The sequence below is a fragment of the Ursus arctos genome, unplaced genomic scaffold, assembly GCF_023065955.2.
Source record: "Ursus arctos isolate Adak ecotype North America unplaced genomic scaffold, UrsArc2.0 scaffold_4, whole genome shotgun sequence".
Classification (NCBI taxonomy): Eukaryota; Metazoa; Chordata; class Mammalia; order Carnivora; family Ursidae; genus Ursus; species Ursus arctos.
In genome coordinates this window covers 10,406,874-10,416,697 of record NW_026623056.1, presented here as the reverse complement: position 1 = coordinate 10,416,697, position 9,824 = coordinate 10,406,874, and the positions used below count along the sequence as shown (strand labels likewise).

At 42.5% G+C, this 9,824-nt stretch overlaps 1 pseudogene; it reads left to right on the top strand.

The window, feature by feature from the left end:
* The first annotated feature begins 9,260 nt into the window (after window positions 1-9,260).
* On the top strand, window positions 9,261-9,592 carry LOC113245084 (dynein light chain 1, cytoplasmic-like; annotated as a pseudogene).
* Window positions 9,593-9,824: the final 232 nt, after the last annotated feature.

The following is a 9,824-nucleotide window of genomic DNA, read 5'->3' as shown; positions in this document are numbered from 1 at the left end:
TATGGCATCCATTTGGGTTTGCATATTGGTTCTAGCATTTTAAATTTTGGCCTGACTAGATTTCAGTTCTTTTATCTCTGTAGTAAGGTATTCTCTAATGTCTTCTATGCTTCTTTCAAGCCCAGCTAGTATCCTTATAATCATTGTGTTAAAATCTAGTTCAGACATCTTACTTATGTCTGTATTGATTAAATCACTGGGCATGAGTTCTACTTCCTGTTCTTTCTCTATCTCATCATTTTGTCCAGAAAAGAAAAGAAGAGGAGGAAGAAGAAAAAAAAAAAACCAACAAAACAAAACAAAAATCCCCTAGATCCTGGGTGTGTTTTGGTCTGCTTGTCTAAAGAATCTTCCAAAAAGTGGTCACTTTTCTACTTGTAGACTTGCACTTTTTGTTCTCTCAGACCTCCGGTTGATTTTTTGGTGTTCAGAATGATTTGGCAACTATCTAGCTGTGTTCAAGGGACAAGACAAGCTTAGGGTCCCCCTACTCCTCTGCCATCTTAACTCCTCCCATGAAAACTTTTTATTCTACCCTTCTTAATTCTTTGGCTGGTCTAATAAGCAAATTAACATAAGACAGATTAATAAGAGAAAAACAAATTTAATTCTCCACAAAGACAATGAAACTCAAGGATAAACTGGGCAATTGAGGCTTATATGGCATCCTGAGCTAAGGAATGAGATAGGGGCCTGGGACTTCAGTGGGGAGGTAGGTGACTCACAGGACCATAAGAAGAGCAGATGTTTGGTAATTAGATTTTTGTCTGCCATCAGATAGGTCATTCAGGTTTAACCAAAAAAAAAGTTATCTGTTGGTAATAGATCTCTTTCTGGGCCAGGCTCCCTCTCAAAATTCTTTTAGGTAGTTTAAGGGAGAGTTAAAAGGTCTTCTTGAATCTGCTGGATCTTGATTGCCTCAAAATAGTCCACATGCCAAAGTAGCACATTCAGGGGAAACTCGTTCTGAACCCCGTCACCCATGTGACTCGATTATGTAATCAAGTTTAAAAATCAATGCATATATTGGAAATTGCCAAAGAAAGTCCTGGAACATCACAAAATCCTTCCAGTGTCCTTCTAATAAATGTTCTTTTCTCTCTTTCTCTCCCCTCCCTTCCTCCCTCCCACCCTCTTGCATAGGTGTCTCTGAATCTAGCCCAAGTTAGTGTTTATTCCTTACCACTAGAAGTATCATAATTATTATGGATTGAAGGGGAGAAGAATATACCACCTCAAAATATGCCTCTTTGGCATAAGGATTATTTTCGCTGTTTATTTATTTGATTTTTTAAGGATTTTATTTATTTGACAGAGCACACAAGCAGGGGGAGTGGGAGAGGGAGAAACAGGCTCCCAGGGCCGGATCCCAGCATCCTGGGATCATGACCTGAGCTGAAGGCAGACACTCAACTGACTGAGCCACCCTAGTGCCCCGGGGCTGTTTAGTTTTTAAGAAACAACAGACACACTGGAGGTTACCCCTTTGTAAGAGACGTTTACACGTATAAGGGAAATCTCCATTTCTAAGGGTGTCTCCCCTGAACCAGGAAGAGGGGGTTGACCAAGTCCCTAGAAACTCTTATCAAAGGAGCAGGTACTGAGGAATCTGCATAACAACCATACCCTTGTTTTCTGTGACCTGGTAACACTCCCATAAATGGCTTCCTAACCCCCAATATCTTCTCTTGTCGTCACCTGGAGACATTATTTAAGGTGATGGCCTGGGCCATTTCAGAGAGTTACTCAGTTTTCCTGGGTATCTCTCGTGCATATAGGAGACATACTTGTTATTATACTTGTTATTAAACATATTTGGTTTTCTTCTGTTAATCTGCCTTCTTATTACAGAGGTGTCTCAGCCAAGAATCTAGAAGGGTAGAGGGTAGAGGAGAAATTATGATATGATATGATATCCATGTCAAGATTACCATCTTTGGAATTTTTTTGTTCATAGAAATATGTCAGTTGGCCATATAACCTCCCATTTTGCTATTATGGATCTGGGTTTTGTTTTATTTTGTTTTTTTTAAAGATTTTATTTGTAAGAGAGAGAGAGAGAGAGCACACACACATGAGTGAGTGGGAGTGGGGTAGAGGGAGAGAATCTGCGTGTAGATTCCCCACTGAGTGCAGAGTCCAACATAGGGCTTGATCCCTGACCTATGAGATCATGACCTGAGCTGAAACCAAGAGTTTGACACCCAACTGACTGAGCCACCCAGACACACCATGGATCTGGGTTTTTAAAAACTGCTATTTTGTGTTTTCCAGTATTTTCCTAACAGGTCCTGCATATTCCTCTTAAGATATGAATATTTCATTTTTTTAAGGTTTTCAGGCACTAATTCTATTCCCTTATTTTAGCTTCCTATTTTTATGTCTGCATAATTCTTGTCATGCTGCCCAGATTGTAGCTTTTGAGAGCAAACAATAAAGATAGAATGCCTTGAATTTGCATTGGGTGAACTGGAGTTTAAATCTCTTCTCTTCACTCCCAGTAGCCCCAATGTGTGTATACGTGTTTGTGCATGCATGTATGTACATGTGTGCATGTGTATTTTAGTGTAAGTGCAGTGCCACTCCTCACACCTTAATGCATTGTAGAATATCTCATTTATCTTTCTTGTTTTTCTGGCTGTCCTTCATTTTCCTTATTTTCTCCACATGATTCCAAAAAGATGAGAAACTTAATATGAGCATTTGTGTTGCTTCCTGTCAGTCTGAAAAACAATTGTCAATAGATTCTATTGGTTTGTGTTATCAAAACTACATAGATTCACACACACACACACACACACACATACACACGCACAATCAAATTTTAGTGTAACCAAATTGCCAGATATGTCTTTGGCATGGCTGCCTTGTCAGTGACCAGCTGAGACTTCTGCTACAGGACTCAGCATGTGTATGCTCCCCAGCTGTACTGACCAGCTGGCAGATGGCACCATGCTGGCACAGGGGTACTGTTAGCCCCACCAGCATGCCATTCCACCCAGAAATAGAACGAGAGCGTTGATTTCCCCCTCTGCACTGTCAGCAGAAATGTCCTTTCGAAATCACTTAGGATAGTTTTGTAATTATGACGGAGATCCATTTATTAGCTAAACTTATCTAATAGCCTTATAGCCCTATTTCAGGTTAGGAGTACCCAGTGATTTTTTAATTGAAAATATTGGTTGTGAACTGCTGAGATTTAATAATGTTATTTCTGTCTTGAAATTCCATTACCCAGGATTGAGCCAAAGTGCTTTTGTGAGCCACTTGGATTCATCTCCTGGCCAGCTGCACATTTGATTTCGAATTACTGTGCTGCCTTGCATCCAAGGAAATGCCCACTGTTCTTCTCCCCTCTACATATGACGTCCTTTCTAGTTTCTGTTTTAAAGTGAGGGATGATAAACTGGGCTGGGAATCAAGAGATAATCAAAAGATAAATACAATCAAGAGATAAATATTTGGATTACATTTCTATCACAAGGGGTTGCTCGATATCTGATTTAAGTAGGTTGGGATTTGATGGTAATTCACTGAAAAATTGCTGTACCATTCATCACTAAGCCACCCAAAGATATCCAGCCCTCAGGAGTTATCATTCCTTTAATACCCACAAACAAATCAAATACACTCACAGCCCATCTCACATGTACTTGGGAATTCCTGTATCTCTATGAAGTAGGGGCAGGGGGCCTAAACTTCCTAGCAGGTCTTTCTTTGGTATCCTGCTATGCTAAATTCCTATTTGTGTCCTGCATCTGATTTCCCGGCCTATGTCTTCCTTTCTGTTTTTTCATCAATTATGGAAGACAATTTTGCTTTTAATTTTCTACCAGTTTTCTCTTATCCAAGATGGTCTGCCTAATCAATGTCTACTGAAAACTTAGAGATAACGAGTGTGTGGGTATGTGTATATAATGGGCTGAAATCCCCCCCCCATTCATATATTGAAATCTTAACCTCCATTACCTTAGAAAGTGACTGTATTTGAAGGTAGGGTTTTTAGAGAGGTAATTAAGTTTAAACGACATCATTGATGTAGGCCCTAATCCAATAGGACTGATGTTTTTTTATAAGAAGAGATTAGGACACAGGCATATCCAGCAAAAATGACCATGTGAGGACACAGAGAGGAAGATGACCATCTACCAGCCGAGGAAAGAGGCCTCAGGAGAAATCAACCCTTTTGATACTCTCGTTTCAGACTTCTAGCTCCAAAACTGTGAGAAAATTTCTGTTGTTTAAGCCACCCAATCTGTGGTAATTTGTGATGGCAGCCCTAGAAAACTAATACAAGGCATTATATCAGAACAGAGCAAGGCACGAGAAACAATTTACAACTGAACAGTAGCCATCTTTACTTCAAAGGTGTCTTGGCTTCCCTTAACTAAATTGAAGATTTCTCAGGGCCATCTTTTCTTCTCATGCTCTTGTCTTTTTTTTTCATGTTGTCAGTGCCTTCCTTTCTCTTTAGACCTCTTTCTCTCTCCCCGATTCTTCCTCTAAGGAGGAGGAATTCATTTTTGGTCAGGAGAATGGAATTCTTAGGGAATCACAAGGCTGGGTGGGTCCTTGGGGCACAGAGAGCCTGGCGGCTCCACCACATCCCAGCTGTGGGCTTTGGGTAGCTTACTGACGCCTCCATTCAACAGGGTCCTTCTCTGTAAATTGGGGATGGCGATGGCACTTCTCTTACTAGAGCTGCTTTGATGATTAGATAAAACAGTGCATGTGAAGCACTTAGCCGAGTCCTGAGCTCAGTGAACACCAGTTCTTACAATGTCACCATCCCACCAAGTGGTACAGTAGTTGCTGGAGAAAAAGGATGGTAAATTGATGCAGGTGCCCAGCCATCCTGTGTGTCAATGCTAAGCAAGGTCACATTTCCTTTGATATACCAATGGGCCAGGCAGAACCTTCTGTTTGAAATAGCACATCTCTTATGACCTCTTGTCTTTACTCTTCAGGGCTCCTGTTCAGGCACTGTCAGGTTCTTTGAAGGCCTCACAGCACTAAAGTGGGCGAGTACAAAGGAGCCACTGAACAGGTATCTTGCTTGCCTGTAGTACAGAGCTCAAGCTGTCCTTCTGGCTCACAGAAGGTCCAGTCCAATTCATAGAGTAGGAGAACAGAAAGGAGTCTGGGGCAGGAATCTCAGTTAAGAATAAATAATGTCTGTGTGTGCATGTGTGTGTCCTCTTGGGGGTGTGGCGTGTCAGTAAATAGCGGGATACAGAGATCTAACCCTTGTTACCTTTACTGCAACCAATAGAAATTTTGTGTTACTGAGGCACAGGTAGAAACAGCCTGTGCTAATTAAGTTGCTGGCCTCAGCTCATTGCAAGATAGACCAGCCTGCAAGGCTGGCTCCCCCACGGCCAGGGGAGGGCCCCCTTTGTAACTCAGAAATGGTGAATGAAACTGTAAGAGGCCAGCAGCCAGAGTACCCCCAAAGATGTGCAATCCCGGAGAAATGATACTTTAGGCACCCAGTGCAAGAAGATTGATTCCCACGTGACACCAGTCTGTGGTTGCTAGGGATCTAAGTCATGCAACGGTGTCAATACATTCTGGCATCGAAACTTGATTTCATCTCCTTTGAAAGCTTTCCCTATTATGTGTAGTTAATGAAAGGCATTGAGAAGAAAGCACCATTCAAACCTTGACTTTTTGTCTAATATGAATCCTTACAATTTCTCACACAGAGCTTTTAGGGGGTAGTTATTAATTACACACATTATGGATTATACAATCAATATGCCTGAATTCCTCTAAATTATCCCATAATTTGATCACAGAGTAACTCAGTTAACAAGGCAGAAATAACTTTTAAATGATGCCTAATTACCACCCTAACCACCAGATGTCAGTTTTTAAATGCAGGTCACAGATCAAAAGGCATTTTTTACAATTGTAGGGGAGGGAACGGTGGCTGGTGAAGGAAGTTCAGCAGTCCTGGTGCACGACTTCTTGGGGAGTGTGTTTGGAAATTAGAGCAGAGTGGTAAGAACTTCATTTCCATTTGAACAGTGCTGCTTGGATGACGGAGCTGGTGTGTGTCTGTGTGCTTCCCAGGATAGTCACGGTACCCTGCGATGATGGGGCGCTTCCTATGACAGATCTGTGTGCTTCACATGACAGATAGGGATCTGGTGACGATGGAGTCGGTGTGTGTCACGGTCTGCCCGGACCCCAGAAACCATCATGAGAGCCCCAGATAGATGCTGAGTTGAACGGACTATCCCTGGCAGTGTTGCTCTGGAGGTGAGGAGGTGAGGAGGTGAGCAGGTGGCCGTACGGTGGATGTGGAGGGTGGGAGGGCAGTGAGGACTCTCTCATGCTCTCTCCACGTGGCGCACCCCACGCACAGCAGCCAGCCGCCCAGGGACTGTACGGCTCTCAGCAGAGCCCCTCAATCCCATTTCCAGATAAAAGCCTCAAAGCTGCCTCTGTGTTAATGCCTTCTCAAACATGCCTGGATATGAGCATTTCAGGGGCTAACAAGCAACGCCATCGATATCCTCGTCAAAATTCTATTTAATCTGTAGATAATCTAAAATCTGAAACCATGCACCCTTCTCCACCTGAAGACGCCCCTCTGTACAAGATCAGAAAAACTATTTTCATTTGTATGAAAGAGGACGTAGCCATAAATGTTTCTGGTTTTCTAAGTTGGCCCTCATGTGTAAACTGAGGGACAGCCTGATTTTCTGACTTCCTGACTTCCAGGCTCCTGGGGTGCTGAGGAGGGCCACTGTATTTCAAAGAGGTGGGGTGGTGAGGTCAAGGCATTGTGCTTTTTGAAGTTGCAGGGACTTGTATTCTAATCAGAGAGTCATCTTTTTTTTTTTTTTTTTTTTTTTTTTTTACTTTAAGCAGGATAAGCTGAGGGGAAAATGTAGATGATGACACCTCTTTCCTAGAGTTATTGTGAAGGTGATATGAAACACTGTCTCTACTGCCCTTGGTAGGTCACAGTAACCTGCAGCTGTCACCCCATCGTCATCAATGTCATCCATCATAATAAACATATGAAACCAATTGCTGACCTGCAGTGTTTACTTATCCTCCCTTTTCCGCATTTTGTTCCATCTTCTAAATCACACCTGTTCTCCCAGGTGGGGCTTGAGTCTTATCTTCCCCTCACCTCACTCTTCCTGTGCAGGACTCACCTCCTGTGTTCCACTCTGTGCTTGTCTTGCTACTGTTTGTTGCCCTGTCTTCTAACATTCTCTTCTATCTGCCTTTTCTCCCCACTGAAGGTTCTGGAAGGCAAGAACTTGCCTCACCCTGTGTTAGTCTTGTCAGTTCTATACCAAGTAGAGTCCATATAAGAGGTCAATACTTACTCGGATGGTGAATAAAAACATATGCAAATTGTTAAGTATATTCACTTGGCGATGTCAGTGGATATAGAGTGAAACACACAGAATGTAGTTGGGATAAACCTTTGAACTCATCTAGTCCATCTTTCGTTTAACAGGTAGGGAGACTGAGACCCAGAGAAGCAATAGGCACATGTACTCAGAGTTTTAATATAACTGTGTTCTTGTTGCCTGAATTGTATCATGTTCAGTAAAAGTATACAGAAGTTTTATGTCATAATAAACCTAAACATGCAGCATTTCTGTGGAAGCATATTGGTTTCTTTGTATGTGGACTGCCAGAAAATGTCTCCTTAAAAAAAAAAAAAAATATTTCAAGGATTTTTTTTTTTAAATCAGGAACAATCCAGCATACTGATATTTATGTTCCCAGACCAGACCACTATCTATCTATCCGTGTGCTCATTAGAGTGGGAACTTTTAGCTGCCTGCCCTGCCTCTTTTTTCCTTTCTAATAATCCCGGATTTTGTGCAGGTCTACTTTCCTCCTTCATGCAGCCCATGAGATTCAGAGGAAGCTGGCTCCACGTGGCTTCAGGGAAGGAACATGATTGATCTAAGACTTTAAACCAATCCGATTAATCGTGAAGTCAGCCAGTTTGAGAATGGATATGTTTTAGTATTTTGACCAATGAGCCAAGAGAAATGGTTTTTCAGGGCTTTATGGGAAAATCCTTCTCCCCCTCCTAGGATCCTTCTGGGAACCATTCTCTCTTTCTCACCGAATGTGAATAGCATGCTATGCGGCCCAGATTTCTATTGGAGGCATCCTAAGGCCATAAAAGGAACTGGACTTGAGGTAAAACAACACTGTGGATAGCAGAATATAACACGATAAGAGCATGGGCTCTTCATGATATTGTCCAGCTGTGAATCAGCAACACCACCACTTGTGGACCTCATGTGACACGAGATAATAGAATTCCTTAATGCTGAAGTCCGTCGCTGGCCTAACATTCTAACAGAAGTGCTCATGAGTAGATATTTTCCTGTACGTACAAAATGGTTCCCTGGCAGGTAACAAACTACAATATCAGCTGTAATATAAATTAAAACAGTTATGAAACTCTCCAGAGAGTTCTGAACTATTTAAGTGCTTCAGAGCATGGTTAGAGATTTCCAGAATAGTGACTTCTTATCACGGAAACTCCTATCAGCCCTAAGGGTCTATGACTCTGAATGCTAAAGCTTCGTGGACACCAGCTTGGAGCAAGGTCTTGGTGGAAGTGGAGAATTTTGTAGGTCTGATGTAGATTGGGGTTGGTAAGAAGCATGATGGAGAAGGAAGAGCTCTTAGCATGAACAATGAAAATAAAGTCCTTAATGCCTTTATTAAATTTCTGAAAAATCTCTCGTTTGAGTGATAGGACTTAATAATAATGTCATAATATTATTATACACTTTGTGCCAAATACTGTATAAACATTTGTCCATTTAATTGTTCTAACTACCGTGGTGGTGTTATTCCTATTTAATAGGCAAACTGAGGGTCGCACAAATTAAGAAACATGACAAAAATCCAACAGAAAAGGGAGCCACCATTTCAACTTAAGAGCGTTTGTCTTTAATGTTCACTAAGTGCGGGGCACGGTGCTAGGCCCAGTAGAATACATTAGAAAATAAAATAATGCGGTGCTCTTGTGGAGATTACATTCTAGTAGGGGCAGATGGACTAAAAAAACAAGCGTGCAAACATACGTACTTTTGTGTATATAATGCACACCCGAGGTGACATATAATAAGAGCCAGAACTCTCTCTGTGTAATCTCTTTACGAAAATAGTAACATCTAGTGAGTCAAGGCCTCCCAAACAAAAAGCTGGTGCGTCTCAGAGCCAGGCCATGGCTTTGGTAGGGACGGCTTCTCCTGCGGGGTATGAGCATCGCCGGCCCCTCCCCCAGGAGCGCGTTGCAGCTGGCCGCCCCCTCCCCCAAGTTAACCACGTGCCACCGAAGAGCTGTGCTGGAGAATACCCCTATGCCCGAGAAGCTGCATCAGGACGTGGTGGAGTGTGCCACGCAGGCGCTGGAGAACTAGAACACAGAGAAGGCCATTGAGGCCCGCATTCAGGAATTTGATAAGGAGTACAACCCCAGCTGTCGCTGCAGCGTGCGGAGGAACTCCGGTAGTCACGGGACACACGAGCCCAAACACGTCCTCTCTTTTTCCTGGGCCAGGTGGCCACGCTTCCGTTCCAATCTGCTTAAAGGCAAGGACTGGGTCACACACCCAGGGATCTGTCCAAAAACAAGGACTAAAGCCTACATTTCAAAATACCAGAGACTGATGTCTTCGGCCTCGTCTAAGGGAACGCCTTGATCTTTGAGACTTTATTGTGTTATTTTGTACAGGGCGTTCTCTGTATGAATTTAGTGTTTAGAAGAAAATTAGCAAAACAGCTTACGTTTGTATTTGTTTTCTCTTCCATACCTCTCTGCC